This window comes from Furipterus horrens, unplaced genomic scaffold (genome assembly GCF_987537825.1).
Source record: "Furipterus horrens unplaced genomic scaffold, mFurHor1.1.pri manual_scaffold_17, whole genome shotgun sequence".
Taxonomy (NCBI): domain Eukaryota; kingdom Metazoa; phylum Chordata; class Mammalia; order Chiroptera; family Furipteridae; genus Furipterus; species Furipterus horrens.
In genome coordinates this window covers 19,047,845-19,063,311 of record NW_028327187.1, presented here as the reverse complement: position 1 = coordinate 19,063,311, position 15,467 = coordinate 19,047,845, and the positions used below count along the sequence as shown (strand labels likewise).

General features: G+C 40.3%; 1 protein-coding gene across 5 annotated transcripts in view; it reads right to left on the bottom strand.

Annotated features, from left to right (window-relative positions):
• The window catches only part of FGF13 (fibroblast growth factor 13), a 554,123-nt gene that overhangs the window by 459,272 nt on the left and 79,384 nt on the right, over positions 1 to 15,467 (bottom strand). The gene's annotated exons all lie outside the window — the stretch shown is intronic.

The window sequence follows — 15,467 nt, the reverse complement described above, 5'->3', positions numbered from 1 at the left end:
ACTTAACTGATATATATAGAACTTCTCACCCCAAAGAAGCAAAATATACATTCTTTTCAAATGCACATGGGGCATTTTCAAAGATAGACCACATGATAGGACACAAAACAAGCTTCAACAAATTCAAGAAAATTGAAATCATATCAAGCATCTTTTCAGACCACAATGCCTTGAAACTAAAAACCTCAGAGAAAAACATCGAAGACACCCAAACTCATAAAGAATGAACAACATGCTATTAAATAAGGAATGGGTTAACAATGACATCAAAGAAGAAATCAAGGAATTTCTGGAAACTAATGATAATGAACACACAACAGCCCAAAAGCTATGGGACACAGCAAAAGCAGTCCTAAGAGGGAAGTTCATAGCAATACAGGCATATCTGAAAAGGATAGAAGAATATCAAATAAAAAACCTAACCCTAAAGCTACAAGAACTAGAACAACAACAACAAACAAAGCCTAGGGCAAGAAGAAGGAAGGAAATCATCAAGATCAAAGCAGAATTAAATGACATAGAGACTAAACAAACAATCCAAAAAATCAACAAAACTAGGAGCTGGTTCTTTGAAAAAATAAACAAAATCGACAAGCCTCTAGCTAGGTTCATCAAGAAAAAAAGAGAGAAGACCCAAATAAACAAAATCAGAAACAAAAAAGGAGAAATCACAACTGATACCACAGAAACACAAACAATTGTAAGAAATTACTACAAACAACTGTATGGCAAGAAATTTGACAACCTAGAAGAAATGGACAAATTTCTAGAAACATATAACCTTCCAAAACTGAATCAAGAAGAAGTAGAAAGTCTCAACAGACCAATAACAAAGAAGGAAATTGAAACAGTAATCCAAAATCTCCCTGCACACAAAAGCCCTGGACCGGATGGCTTCACAGGCAAATTTTACAAAACATTTAGGGAAGAACTAATGCCTACCCTCCTCAAACTATTCCAAAAAATTCAAGAAGAGGGAAAAATCCCAAACTCTTTCTATGAAGCCAGTATTACCCTAATCCCAAAACCAGGTCAAGACACAAGAAAGAAAGAAAATTACAGGCCAATATAACTGATGAACATAGTTGCTAAAATCCTCAATAAAATATTGGCAAATAGGATCCAGCAATACATCAAAAAGATCATACTCCACGATCAAGTGGGCTTCATTCCAGGGATGCAAGGATGGCTTAACATTCACAAATCAATAAATATAATATATCACCTAAACAAAATGAAAGACAAAAATCACATGATCGTATCAATAGATGCAGAAAAAGCATTTAATAAAGTACAACACCCGTTTATGATGAAAACACTCAGCAAAATGGGAATAGAGGGAGCATACCTTAACATAATTAAGGCTATATATGGGAAGCCTGAAGCCAACATCATACTCAACGGACAAAAACTGAAAGCATTCCCCCTGAAATCAGGAACTAGACAAGGCTGTCCACTCTCTCTTCTTCTATTCAACATAGTGTTGGAAGTCCTAGCCACAGCATTCAGACAAGAAAAAGAAATAAAAGGCATCCAAATTGGGAAAGAAGAATTAAAACTATCATTTGCAGATGACATGATAGTATACCTAGAAAACCCTATAAACTCCACTAAAAGACTACTCGATATAATAAGTGAATTTGGCAAAATAGCAGGGTACAAAATAAATATACAGAAATCTAAGGCATTTCTGTACACCAACAATAAAATTTCGGAGACAGAGACAAAAAAGAAAATACCATTTACTATAGCAACAAGAAAAATAAAGTACCTAGGAATAAACTTAACCAAAGAGATGAAAGAACTGTACACTGAAAATTACATAACATTGAAGAACGAAATTAAGGAAGATACAAATAAATGGAAGCAAATACCATGTTCTTGGATGGGAAGAATCAACATCATCAAAATGGACATACTACCCAAAGCAATTTACAGATTCAATGCAATCCCTATTAAAATAACAATGACATATTTCACTGACCTAGAACAAATACTCCAAAAATTCATATGGAACCAAAAAAGACCCCGAATAGCAAAAGCAATCTTGAGACAGAAGAACACAGCAGGAGGAATCATGATATCAGACATCAAACAATACTACAAAGCCCCTGTGATCAAAACATTCTGGTACTGGCATAAGAATAGACATATAGATCAGTGGAACAGAATAGAGAGTCCAGAAATAAACCCAGGCCTCTGTGGTCAACTAATATTTGATAAAGGGGGAAGGAACATAAAATGGAGTGAGGAGAGCCTCTTTAACAAATGGTGCTGGGAGAATTGGACTGGGACATGCAAAAAAATGAAACTAGACCACCAACTTACACCACACACAAGAATAAACTCAAGATGGATTAAAGACTTAAATGTAAGCCATGACACCATAAAAGTCCTAGAGGAAAACATAGGCAGGAAAATTTCAGATATCCCACGTAACACTATCTTCATGGATACATCTCCTAAGGCAAGAGAAATAAAGGAAAAAATAAATAAATGGGATTACATCAAACTAAAGAGTTTCTGCTCAGCAAAAGAAAACATCAGCAAGATGAAAATGAAACCAACCATATGGGAAAACATATTTGTCAATGATATCACAGACAGGGGACTGATCTCCAAAATATATAAAGAGCTTATACGACTCAACATCAAGAAAACAAACAACCCAATTTAAAAAAGGGCAAAGGACCTGAACAAACACTTCTCTGAAGAAGACATACAGAAGGTCCATAGACACATGAAAAAATGCTCAACATCATTGGCCATCAGAGGGATGCAAATAAAAACCACAATGAGATACAATTTTACACCAGTCAGAATGGCCATCATCAACAAATCAACAAACAACAAGTGCTGGTGAGGATGTGGAGAAACGGGAACCCTACTGCACTGTTGGTGGGAATGCAGAGTGGTGCAGCCATTGTGGAAAACAGTATGGAATTACCTCAAAAAACTAAAAATGGAACTGCCTTTTGAACCAGCGATTCCACTGCTAGGATTATACCCAAAAAATCCTAAAACCCTAATTCAAAAGAACTTATGCACCCTTATGTTCATAGCAGCCCTGTTTACAATAGCCAAGTGCTGGAAACAACCTAAGTGCCCATCAGTAGATGAGTGGATCAAAACCTGTGGTACATTTACACAATGGAATACTATGTAGCAGAAAGAAAGAAGGAACTCCTGCCATTTGCAACAACATGGATGGAACTAGAGAGAATTATGCTTAGTGAAATAAGCCAGGCAAAGAAAGAAAAATACCATATGATATCACCTAATACAGGAAACTAAAGAACAACACAAACAAAGGAACTAAATAGAACAAAGAGCAGAATAGCAGTCGATAGGGGGGAGGGGGGAGGGAGAGACGAGGGATAAGTAAGGGAAGGGTTTAGTCAAGGAACATGTATAAATGACTCATGGACATGGACAACGGGGAGGGATATGATTGCAGAAGAAGGGATGGGCTGGGTGGGGGGGGGAGCAATGGGGAAAAAATAGGACAACTGTAATTGAAAAACCAAAAAATAAAAGAAAAAAAATTTAAAAAGAACAAAAAACAAATGAGGAGAGACTTGAAGGTTCAAGTACTCTTCTAGTTTTCTAGGAACCCCAAGAACTCATCATCGCTAGTGTCAGAATTGATGAAGCTCAGTTGCTCACAATCACTGATATCACTTGCTTCGCTATCTTCATACTGACCAGATGCCCTGAGATTCAGCAGTAAAGTGGGACATTTAAGCATCCCCAGCGGTTTTGCATAGGCCCACTGCTTCCTCTTCTAACAGTTGTCGCCACTGCTGACAGGTCAGCTAATACACATCACAATCTGTGACGCAATATTTGCTCCGTAAGATGCACAGACATTTCCCCCAACTTTGGGGGGAAAGAAGTGCGTCTTATGGAGTGAAAATTACAATAAGTGCTTCTTTCCTTTCCCAAGAAACCCACTACTGTCCAGAAAGGCATATAACTGTCTGCATTAAGTCCTCCTACTATCATGTTTTAGATGAGAAGCAAAGCCATAAGCAGAGGGAAGACAGGTACCCCACCCCATCCCTGCACACATATATCACATCCCACAGATGTCTGAGGTGGTACCTCCATGCTGCTCAGGACCCAGACAATGAGGACCCTGCCTCACCCCCGACAATCACTGCCCACTTATTTGGTCAATGAAGCATTCCCTTGCCTGATTCCTCACACATCTGTTTCTCTTCATATCATTTCCTTGGTGTAAGGAACTAAGCTGGGGCTGAGAATGGGGTAGTAAGGAAGTCTAGAGAAAAACAAGGTACAGTCCATCCAGGTTCTCTATGGGCTCCCAAGGTTTTTATGAAATGGGGAGAACATAAACAATTTTCCACTAGGTAAATTGGGATGAGAGGTTTTGAAGGTTACACAGTGCTGTGGCAGTCCACAGGAGAAAGGGAGTACATACAGCAGCTGAAAGGCTGCCTAGAGGAGGTGTCAGACATCCTACATGAGTAAAGGCAAGCAGCAGGTTGTCCCTTTACAGAAGTACATGTACTGAAAAATGGGGAGAATCCACAAAGGAGGAGACAGACAGAAAAGGAGCCTCAGATGCACTCTAGTTTTAGAGCTTCTGACATTTAGACAAAACAGAATCTCCCTGAAACCTCTACAGACTCCCTACTCAACAATTTATAGCTTCTATTTTTAGCAAAATAAAAACAGAATTCCTTACCTGGTATCCAGTGCCCTTTACTCCTTAGCTTAAACCACATGTCCCACTATAGCTCCCTGCCAAGGAAATCCAAATGGTATGCCCATTGCCACCAATACTCCCTGGTGAGTTTCTCACTTCCCAGCTTTAAACCTCTCCCTCTCAGAGCACCCAGGTCCTTGTCTATCTTTCATAATGGCAGCTTGCCCTGGGACTGTGAATAATGGGAATTACTCTGGGCATTCACTGCCACTAAGCATCTTCCTTTTCTGAGTACTGACCATGTGCCAGGCACTTTATATATATTTGTTTACATAATCCATCCCAAAGATATAATGTTATCATCTCCATTCTGCTGTTATAGAAACCGAGGCAAAGAGAAGTAGCATCAGTTGCTGAAGGTCACTCAGCTAACAAGTGGCTGAGAAGGGATTCAAACCCACTTCTGATATGCCCCACGGCTGAGCTGCTCTCTACCAACCTACACAGTGTCCCTAGGGCCCACAAGCTCAGTAATGCCTTCCTTGAGCCCCCAGCTCTCCAAGCTCCCCTATTCCTCTGAATTCTGAAGCACATAGGGTCTGCCACATAGCCTTAGGCCACTAATAGAAATTAAATATAGTAATAATAGCAGACATTTAAATAGTCCTTCCATGTGGCAGGAACCCTTTTAATTGCTTGACATAAGTTAGCTCATTTAATCCTACCAAAGACCCTATTATCATTGCCATCCCAAATTTACAGATGAGGCAAGTGGGACATGGAAGTGAGGACACTTGGCCAAGACTCAACAACTAGTGATTAAGTTATCCAGCTAGGATTTGAACTACGGCAGTCTGGCTCCTGCATTGTCTTCAAGTCACTGTATTGCACTGCCTCTGATATACCTCTCCATTTTTATATATCAGGAAATTGATATTCAGAGATGTTAAGTAACTTGCCTGAGGTCACACAGCCAATAAAAAGAGGAACTGGGATTAGAATCCAAGCAGTCTGGCTCCAGAGTCCATGTTCTTAACCACCATACTGTAGCCCATACTGAAAAAATGAGGTCTCTTCGGTCTCCCCAGCTATAGCCTTTACTATATACTACCAACCAAAACCAGCAGGTTCTAGCCACTGCCCCCCCCCACAAAAAAAGCCTTTCTGGCTTTCAAGATACATTGCTACAGGCCCCCAGGGGATTTCCTCCAGGAGGTCTACTTAGACCCTGACCTCAGTTATTTCAGAACATGTCCCCCGCGCATTGCACAGCCTGGGCCTCGCAGCCCTCCAGGCCCTATGAGCTATGGGCCAGCTGGAAGACCAAACCTCTGCCTCCAGGGCCCCAGACTAAAATCAGGTCTAAACTGACAACCAGGTTCACTACTGAAATACAGATGACTAATGAAGGCAGAGGAGGTAGGGAAAAATGACAAGCATATTACTCATTTTTAAACCACAAACATACAATTATAACCTTACTCACTAATAATTTCAGGTGGCACTCTCCTGACAAGTAAGGATGACTCTTTGTATGCAATAGTGCCGTTTTATAGCAGCAAGTAGAACTGGGATAAGCATATAATCATTTATTGTTGTTTTTATTTTCCCCAAGGGCTTCTAATGTTACAATTCTGACATCACTATAATTTATTGCATTTCCTTCTATTTTTCATCTATACAGCCTGTCACAAAATGAGTTACCAATTTTCATCCTCCATGAAAAGATTGGACAGGATTTTAAATGTTTAGGGTGCTTTCTTGATAGCAACATCTCTGCACTGCTTGTAAAATAAGCAACCATATAAATAAAAGGAAGAGAATATGTCTATATTTTGGGAGATTTGCATTCCAGAAGTGGCTCTAACACTACCTGTATGACCATGAGCAAGGCAATTACCACTCTAGGCCTGATTTAATGGTACCCTGGATTTGTTTTAATCAAGTGTGATAAGACATGCAGACACGAAAGTGACTGTCATTAAGGAAAAAAAAAAGAAGAAGTTTATTATATCAGTCACAATCCTCTAGAAGCAGGAGGCACACTACACAAGGGGTCACGTGGGGAAGCACTGGGGCCAGTCAGAAGCAGAGGGAGTGAGAGGAACATGTGTGGTCAGCGTGGTGTCCTAGTGCTCTGGGCTGTGAGTTTTTGTGATAAATAAACTGCTCTCCATCTCATCTGTTCAGTGGCAGATGTGTGTTGGGTCAGCGGCCCCCAAAAGGGCCGCTTGTGAAGCTCGCCTGAGTTGTGCCTTCTACTGTCACGCCCCACCTCATCTCCCATGAAACCAGTCCCTAGTGTCAAGAAGGTTGTGGACCAATGAATGGGGTAAATAGGAGGTGACTAAAACAACGTATGAATGAACACAGAAATCTGTTCACAGATAAAGCCCATCACATAGGAGTTTAGCTAATACTTCCCTCTGAGTTTTTCTTCCCCAGGATAAACAATCCCTTCAGTACCTTCGCAGGCCTTGATTCCCAGACTCCCCTCTTACACCACTCTGGACATCCAGATATCATATGTGCCTTGTCATGCAGTGCCTACAACTAAGCACAGGCACTTCCTTCCACAAGTAAGCTGACCACTGAAATGAAAACAACACAAGGCCCAGAGTGAGACTAAATTTTTGGGGTCCAATCAGAGTTCTGCAGCTTCTACCCAGAGTCACCCTGGTCATTTCTCCTCACTCCTTGGAGTCTCAGTCTCATCTGGAAAATGGGAATAACAGCAAGATAATGTCCAAGTTTTCATGAGGCTCCACTGAGAGCATGCTTGTATGTAGGCAAGTCACAGTCGGTGCTCATGAAGCACTTGCTATTCTTACCATAATCAAGTCAAGAAAGACAAATGCTACAAGGGAGTGCACTAAGGCTAGAGGTGGAGGGCAGGCTGAGAGGGGGCTGGCTTCCAAATAGAACTCTCTTACGGATACCCTCTGGGGAGAAGGTGCTATTACTAAGTCTCACCCCAGCTACATGGGCAGTGGACACATTCTCAGGCTCCAAAACAAGAACCCGGTGACCAAAATCACATAATATACATTTTATACTTTGGCTCTTGAGACAGAAAAAGTCTTTTTATATTTTTTTTTCAAAATTAATAAGGCAACAATGTCATGACACGGGATAAGAACCAAACCAACTGAAATCCATTACAAAAGCAAGTGGGGAGGGGAAGTCACAGAAATAGAAATTGCTACATGTCTGACTTCAGGGGTATTTTTAAGTCTCCTTAGAAACAGCCTCCCTAAGGGAATATTCATATTTAGGACTGATTATTCCATAAATGTCTTCAATCTGATCCAGGGGGAAAAAAATGTTGTCATTAACACCAGTAAATTTTGTTGGCAAGAAAAAGATGTTCAGTTCTTTATTCAGCTTGCAAAATTATGGATTTTGTAGTGTTCCACCTGCCATTCATTTTAAAAATAATTAGTTAAGAATGAAAAATATTTTTTCCCCCTTTGGGGAAATGCCAATATAATCTGGAAGAGTTCCTGTGTTTATGATGCAGTTCCATAGAGTTGAATGTCTTCATTTTTGTGAGTAGCAAGTTACATCAATTAAAACAAATAGAAAGACCAAAAGAATTTGATTCCAGTTGTAGTACAAACAGTGCTTTAAATGATCCATAGCCCATACCTGGATCCTAGGTTAATCAATTAAACAAACATGGGCTAGGCACTTGCTCAATGTCAGGTTCTGTGTTAGGGGAGCCTATGCGAATGAAAATGTGTGGCTGTCAGACCAACAGCTGCTGCAGAATCAAGACCTTGGAAAGGGATAGTCCAGTAGGTGGAAAAGGACAGGGGTAGAGGGTAACAATAGGTCCAAGTGCTAGCATCAGCCCACGCCTACCTCCTCCAGCGCATCCACATGCCATATTCCATGTGCACCTGTGGCCCCAGCTACCAGTGCGTGGGTCCCCTTGTGCCTGGGCCCTCATGTGTTCATATGAGGTGCTTAACACACAGGTACTGGTTTGTCTTTGAGCAACTCACTTCACCCCATGGTCCTCTGTTTCCTCAGACCTCAGACAGGGACAATGCCTTTATGGCAGGGCATGCTTTGGCAGTCAGCCATGGTAGCTTCTGCGCTAAGAGGCAGAATTCAGTAGCTGGGATATAGACTGCATGGCCCATAAAGCCTAATATATTTACTGTCTGACCCTTCATAGGAAAAGTTTGCAGATCCCTGCCCTAGAATGCCCTCATCCCCTTTCTCTCCTACTTGAATAAATCCTATTTATCTTTTAAAATTTGGGTCAAGGGTCCTCTCCTCCAGGAAGTGTTCCCAGACCTTTTCACCCTGCTGTTACTGCAAGGGAATTGGAACCTTCCTCTTATATGCACCCCACCTCTACTTTGCACTCAGTCCATGCCCCTACGAACCACTAATCACACTGGGTTGGCATTATCTGTCAGAAACCCAAGACAGTGACCTATCTGGGACTGTGGCTCATTCATCTATGGATCCTGGATACCCAGTACACAGGGCTTGACCCGAAAAATGGTACTAAATAAATCCTGCTGGAACACACAGGCATGGCTGTCCTATATTTGGAATGTGACACAAAGCTACACCACCCACCACTCAACAATCACTGTGGCATTTGTTGAAGTCAGAGTCATGGCCCTTAAGCGAGAATTGTGACTGTTTGAGGGAGCTGTTTTCCAACAGACAAGTGTGGCTGAAGAGACATCAGCAGAACAGTAAAACCTGCCCCTGCTGCTTGCAGAAGAGGTTTACCCACCAGGCCTAGAGCCTAACGGCTATTTTCAGCCCTGAGCACAGCTTACCCAGGGGTCTGTTGGCTGAGCCACATCAGCCCATTGGGTCTTCTTACTTGTTTCATTCCAGCTCACCATACCCAGCTCCAACCTAGCCCCCAACCTGTGGCACCGCACCCCACATGTCCTGAGTGCTACCTTCATACAGGTCTGCCAGTATGTCCATGGGCCCGATTTTTAACATTGCCATTTTTTCCTCAGGTACTAATCTTAATATCAGGGATGGGGCACAGCACCACACAAAGTGGTACTGGACTTGGAGTCCAAAGACCCAGGTGTTACTGCTGTCCCCCTTACTTTCTAACTGTGTGATTCTCAGGGTTTAGGAACACGGCCCCCTCCTCCAGGAAAATAGTTCAGAGTAACCCGGGGTGGGGTTGCGTTCTCAAACTATCTGCTCTGGGGAGGTCCAGATGATGGCCTTGCTCTCTTGCAAATCAGAGCACCTTTACCTACTGGAGTGGTGTTTTCTCTCAAGGGTCTGGAGCAAGAAAAATGCTGAATGCCACCATTCTGGTGCCATAGAGATAGAAGTGGACATGACTGTGCAGTGTTAAAGAAGGCCAACAAGGAATGGGGCTCCAGTGATGTTTCTCAACCTTTTTCATGTCATGGCACTTACACAGAATGCCAGTCACACGTGGCATGCTGAGGCTACCAGTCACCCCAGGCAACCCAGGCCAGCACTCCCTGGAGTCAGGAGGGTTAAGGGGAACAATGTGTCAGACACATCATAATTCATTTTTCAGCACATCCTTTGCAAGCTGTAACTTCGAGATATATGACCACTTTTCAGAAGCAAATAAGCCAGCTGCGGCCACCTTCCCCAATTCAGGAGTTAGGAGTGTGCCTGTAATTATTTCCGCACCAAGCCTCAGCATATTAGAAGGACTCTGCCCAGTGTCCCATGACTTTAAAAAGGTTGCCAGTGCTGTGATCCCTTTTGACTTTGGTCTGAAGCTTGATGTCACCTAAGGTCTTCACCCTGCTTCGAAGGTGCTTCTCCGATCTCTGGCCTGAGTGCCCCTCTCTCTACCTCTGTAGTTCCTCAGGCTGGCCTCACAGGTACTGCCCTACCCTAACCTGGCTTCCAGCCTAGTCGCAGCCAGGAATGAAATCTGCCCAGGGCAGGAGCTTAAGAAGCTCAGCATCAGCAGTGGATCACCCTGAGGACCAGGGCTGCTGGTGCTTCCCTGGCCTGGCCACTAGCTCTCATTGTTGGAGTTATGCTTCCTTCCCTAGTGACACCCACCTCAGCCCCCAAACCCAGTTACTGGGTGGGTATACTCTCTTCCATGCTATGAAACCAGAATCCTCAAACCTGGTTGTTCAGCAAAATAATCTGGGATGGGTGTGTCTGTGTGTGTGTGTAATGTAATATAATATGCAATACTGTGTAATATATAATACAATGCAATATATTCATCATATATTATACCCTCAGATCTAATGAATCAGAATCGCCATGGTCAGGGATATCTCTCTCTTTCAAATCTCCTCAAGTGATTCTGATAACCAGACCAGATTGGGAAATGATGCTGTGGAGAAAAGGGAGGAGGCCTAAATCCTACCCTCAAGGAATTTGGTGGAGGAGGCCTGCCTGTACAGGCATACCTCATTTTATTGTGCTTCACTTTTGCACTTCACTAGTGTTGTATTTCTTACAAAATTGAAGGCAAGACCCTCCACCAGGAAAAATATTATGATTTGCTGTATTGCGATTCTCACTCTATTGTGGTGGTCTGGAATCAAACCCACAATATCTATTAGGTATCCCTATACAAGAGTTAACATGGCCTGCTTTAGGCCCTTCATGAAACAAGTAAATTATTGCAAAAGTGGGGAGCAGAAAGAGGTGTTTTTATTAGGGGCAGCTGAGAAAGATCTCACACCAAAGGAGGGCCTCAAAAAAAGGGGTATTTCTTGCATCTCAAAAGTAGAGGGGCCAGACCCAAAGCAGCAGCAGAAAGCAGTGACATGCAGACTGGTGTTCATGTTCGAACTTCTCTCATTGTTTTATGCAGATGGTGACTGATGAGTGAGAGATCCCAAGTGTCATGGTGGCACTGCCTGAGCATTCCACATGCTGAGGAAAAGCCCAGGCAAAAAGCTAGGAGGCAGGTCCCTCTTCTGCAGATTATGAGATCCTGGAACATTCTCCTCTTTTCCGACTATGACCACTCCTGCCTTGATTAAGTCCCTAAGTCCCTAATGTTCCAACTCATCGACTCTCTGACACCTTGTGGAAAGCCACTAGTAAGTCCCTAGTTTATTTTCAAATCCCTACAATAAGGATCCCTCCCTGTCTTCTTTCAACTAATATTTATAGAGAACCTTCTATGAATCAGGTACAGTTGCTAGGAAGTGGATGGATATGGAAAAAAAGACTACCTTAGAAAGTATAACTTCAAATGATTAATTTCAAAACTCTTTAAAATTTCAGCCTAGTTTTCTAGATGGATTTTGCTAGCAATTTATCACATCTCATAAAGTATCCCACCAGGGCTTTAATTGTCATGCACTGGCATTCTATATTAACTCAGGGAATACTGGAATCTTCCCCATATATTATCTCTTCAACTAGAGCAAGGTATCTCTCTCTTCTTTTAATGCCTTTGATTTCTCCCTTTAGGATTACTTAAATGAATCCCATGTCACAAATTAAATTAATTCCCTAGTATTTAATGTATTTTTGTCTCCGTTGCAAATAAATTATTTTCTTTATTATATTCTTCAGTTGTTTGCAACTAGAAAAACATGACTATTTGTGTTCATTTGCCTTGAATTTCAAGATGATGTTAACCTCTTTTATACCAACTAGTATATGATGACCTTGTATGTTGTAGATATGGATAGTCTTTCTGGGGTATATCCCTAATACCTATTACAATGTCTCACATACAGTAAGTAGTAGGCCTTCCTATTTTAGATAGAATAAAGGCATGGCTTTCTTTGCTGATGGTATTCATCTAATTTATTTTTCCTTACCAATGACTATGGCTTGCATTTCTACTACAATGTTTTAAAAAATGGTAGAACCTTAGACCTACCTTTGTCATTTGTAATTTTCCCTATTTTTATGGGAATTCTCTTCTCTACAAAAAATAGTATTAGATCTTATATTTAAATATGTAAAAATCATACTCTTTTTCAGGTTACCAAACACATTGTCAAAGAAGAGTTGTTCCATTCATTAGATGCTTTTTCAACATCTACTAATATAAATATTATTTTAACTATGTTTTCATATTAATATGATAAATTGTCACAATAATTTTTATTTTATCATCTTATCCTGTGCTCTTGGATTAAATCTCACTTGATCAGATAAAATTTTAAGTAGAACAATTTTCTATTTATATTTGTTTAAATTAATGACTATCCATAAGTAAAATTGGCCTATAATTTTTTTTTTTTTTTGTTCTTTTTCCCCAATTTGGGGATTGAAATATGTTTACAAAAATCAGTAAACTGAGAATTGAGTAAATCGGCATCAACTCAACATTTAAAAACAATTTAGTAAAGATGTGAATTTTTTATACTTTTAGAAAGTATAATACAGGGAATATTTTTACATTTGTAGCCAGATAGATCTGAGTTCAAATCCTAGCTCCACCACTTACTTGCTGTGTGACTAACTTTTCAGAGCCTATTATATAAATTGTAAATTAGTGTTACTAATTGTACAGATCAGAACTTCGATGTAGTGTGTGTGTATATGTAAATGATCTAGCCCATAAAAGACAGTCAAAAAATATCATGGCTTTCAAAGTTTGAGATCTTTTCATTAATGTGTTGTGTCCAAATACCCATGACTTATGTGGGTTTCATGGTAAAACTTGAATTACTTTTTTTATTGTTTTTCTATTATGATTGTCCCATTTTTCCCCCATTGCTCCCCCCCATCCATCCCACTCCTTCTCCCACAGTCATTCCCCACCCCGTTGTCCATGTATCATTTATACATGTTCTTTGACTAGACCCTTCCCCTACTTATCCACCTTCTCTTCTCTCCCTCCCTGAATGACTTCTTGTTGCTTCTACTATAATTGGTCTGCTCATGTTTTCTATTAATTTTGCATGAGTTTTTATATTTTATAATTTTGTGAGGAGCCATTCTCTCCAGCTCTGATCTATCTGATTATATTTTACATTTGTTATCAGATCTCCTGTCTCATTTCTAATTGAATGAATCTGTGTTTTCTTTCTTTTAGTTAGGCAAGCCATTGTTCATTTGTTTTCAAAAATCTCCTATAGGGTTTATCAGCTTTTCCTCCAGTTTACCTATGCTGTTATTACTTCCTTCTACCCACTTTTTGGCATCTGACATTGCTACTATTCAAAATCATCTACATAAAAGCTTAATTCATTATGTTTGCCTTTCCTTTCTTAGCAACATAAACACCTGCGAGAATGCATCTTCCTCTAAGCACCACTTTGGCAACATCTTACATTACTTTGATATGTTCATATTTATGTTTGACTTTTCTTTATTTAAAAAATTTTGGGTTACTGGGTTCTATATTTCTCTCAGAATCAAGGTATTATTTAAGGGAGTATGTTGCTAATTTCCCTTATTTCATATTTCATTATGACTTTGTAAAGTGTTTTTAGTACTTTTGTCTTTTTATTTTTACAGAGTATAATATACACCTAAGTCCAGACATATTATTAATTTTTATGAATGATCCACATGCATTTGCAAAGAAATTTTATCACTGCCTTAAAAGTAAATAATGTGATTAGTTTCAAGTTTATGCTGTCATTTTTAATTAAAATAAGAGCAAGAGGACTCTGAAAATGTGCATTTTCCTTTTTGGGTTCTCATCGTAGTTATGGGAATTCTTCCAAAGAAAAATGAAATGTTGTTAGTTAATTTTCTAATGTTTCCACTTAACATAGGAATGACAATCTAAACAAAATAGTTCAATGTGTTAATTCTAACCAAATGTAGTAATTCAAGGTATTTAGACTTGGAAATGCAGTGAAATCTTGTAGTAATAGAATTAAAATATACCAGTGTTGCAATATGCATCTCTCTTAGACAAATGGCCATTGGTCAGGGGGAAAAAAATCAACATAATTATTTTCTGGCAATTGATCAGCAATTCCCTATATATATATATATATATATATATATATATATATATATATATATATATATATCCATCCTCTATTGATGGGGATTAAATAAGAAAAAAAGTGGGTCTTCAGTGGTCAAATACATCAGGAAATGCCAACTTACCCAAAGGTTTTCCCACTCTAAGATTTCTCAGGATCTTCATATACTAATGTAGAGTATGAATCTCTAAAAAAAAGGATATTAGTTCTCCAATATTTCACCATGGAACCCATCATTGCTAGTACTAGTATTTTCATGCATACACTTCATGAAATAATATTGATAAATAACAAAGCAGCTCTCCAAAGGCAGGGTGGTCTGGCCTTTGGAAGTGGGCTCCCCATGCAAGCACAAACATACCCCAATAGAAGGCTTCAGGTAGTGAGGAGAATGCATGGGTGACTGCTCTACAGATTTGAAAGTGTTTCTATCCCTTAGGACCAAAGCAGGTCAAATTGAGATTTAGATAACAGAGGAAGAAGAGCAAGTTCATATTATAAGAAACATGTCCTGCCCTGGCTGGTGTGCCTCAGTGGACTGAGCACCAGCCTGCAAATGGAAAGGTCGCCGGTTTGATTCCTGCTCAGGGCACATGCCTGGGTTGTGGGCCAACACTCCATTTGGGGACATGGAGTGATCACACATTGATATTTCTCTCACTCTCTTCTCCCTCCTTTCCTCTCTCTGAAAACAAATAAATATTTTCTTTAAAAAAAGAAACATGTCCCTTCTCCTTTGAGTTTCACAACCATGTAGTGATAGTGCCCTTTCCCCCTCATCACTGTCACCTTGGGCCTCAGCACTTTCTCACCTCCACTGGGTGCTTTGGCACCTGGCCCCCAGTCTGCCACTCCACCAAAAGTTCCACATTCACCCT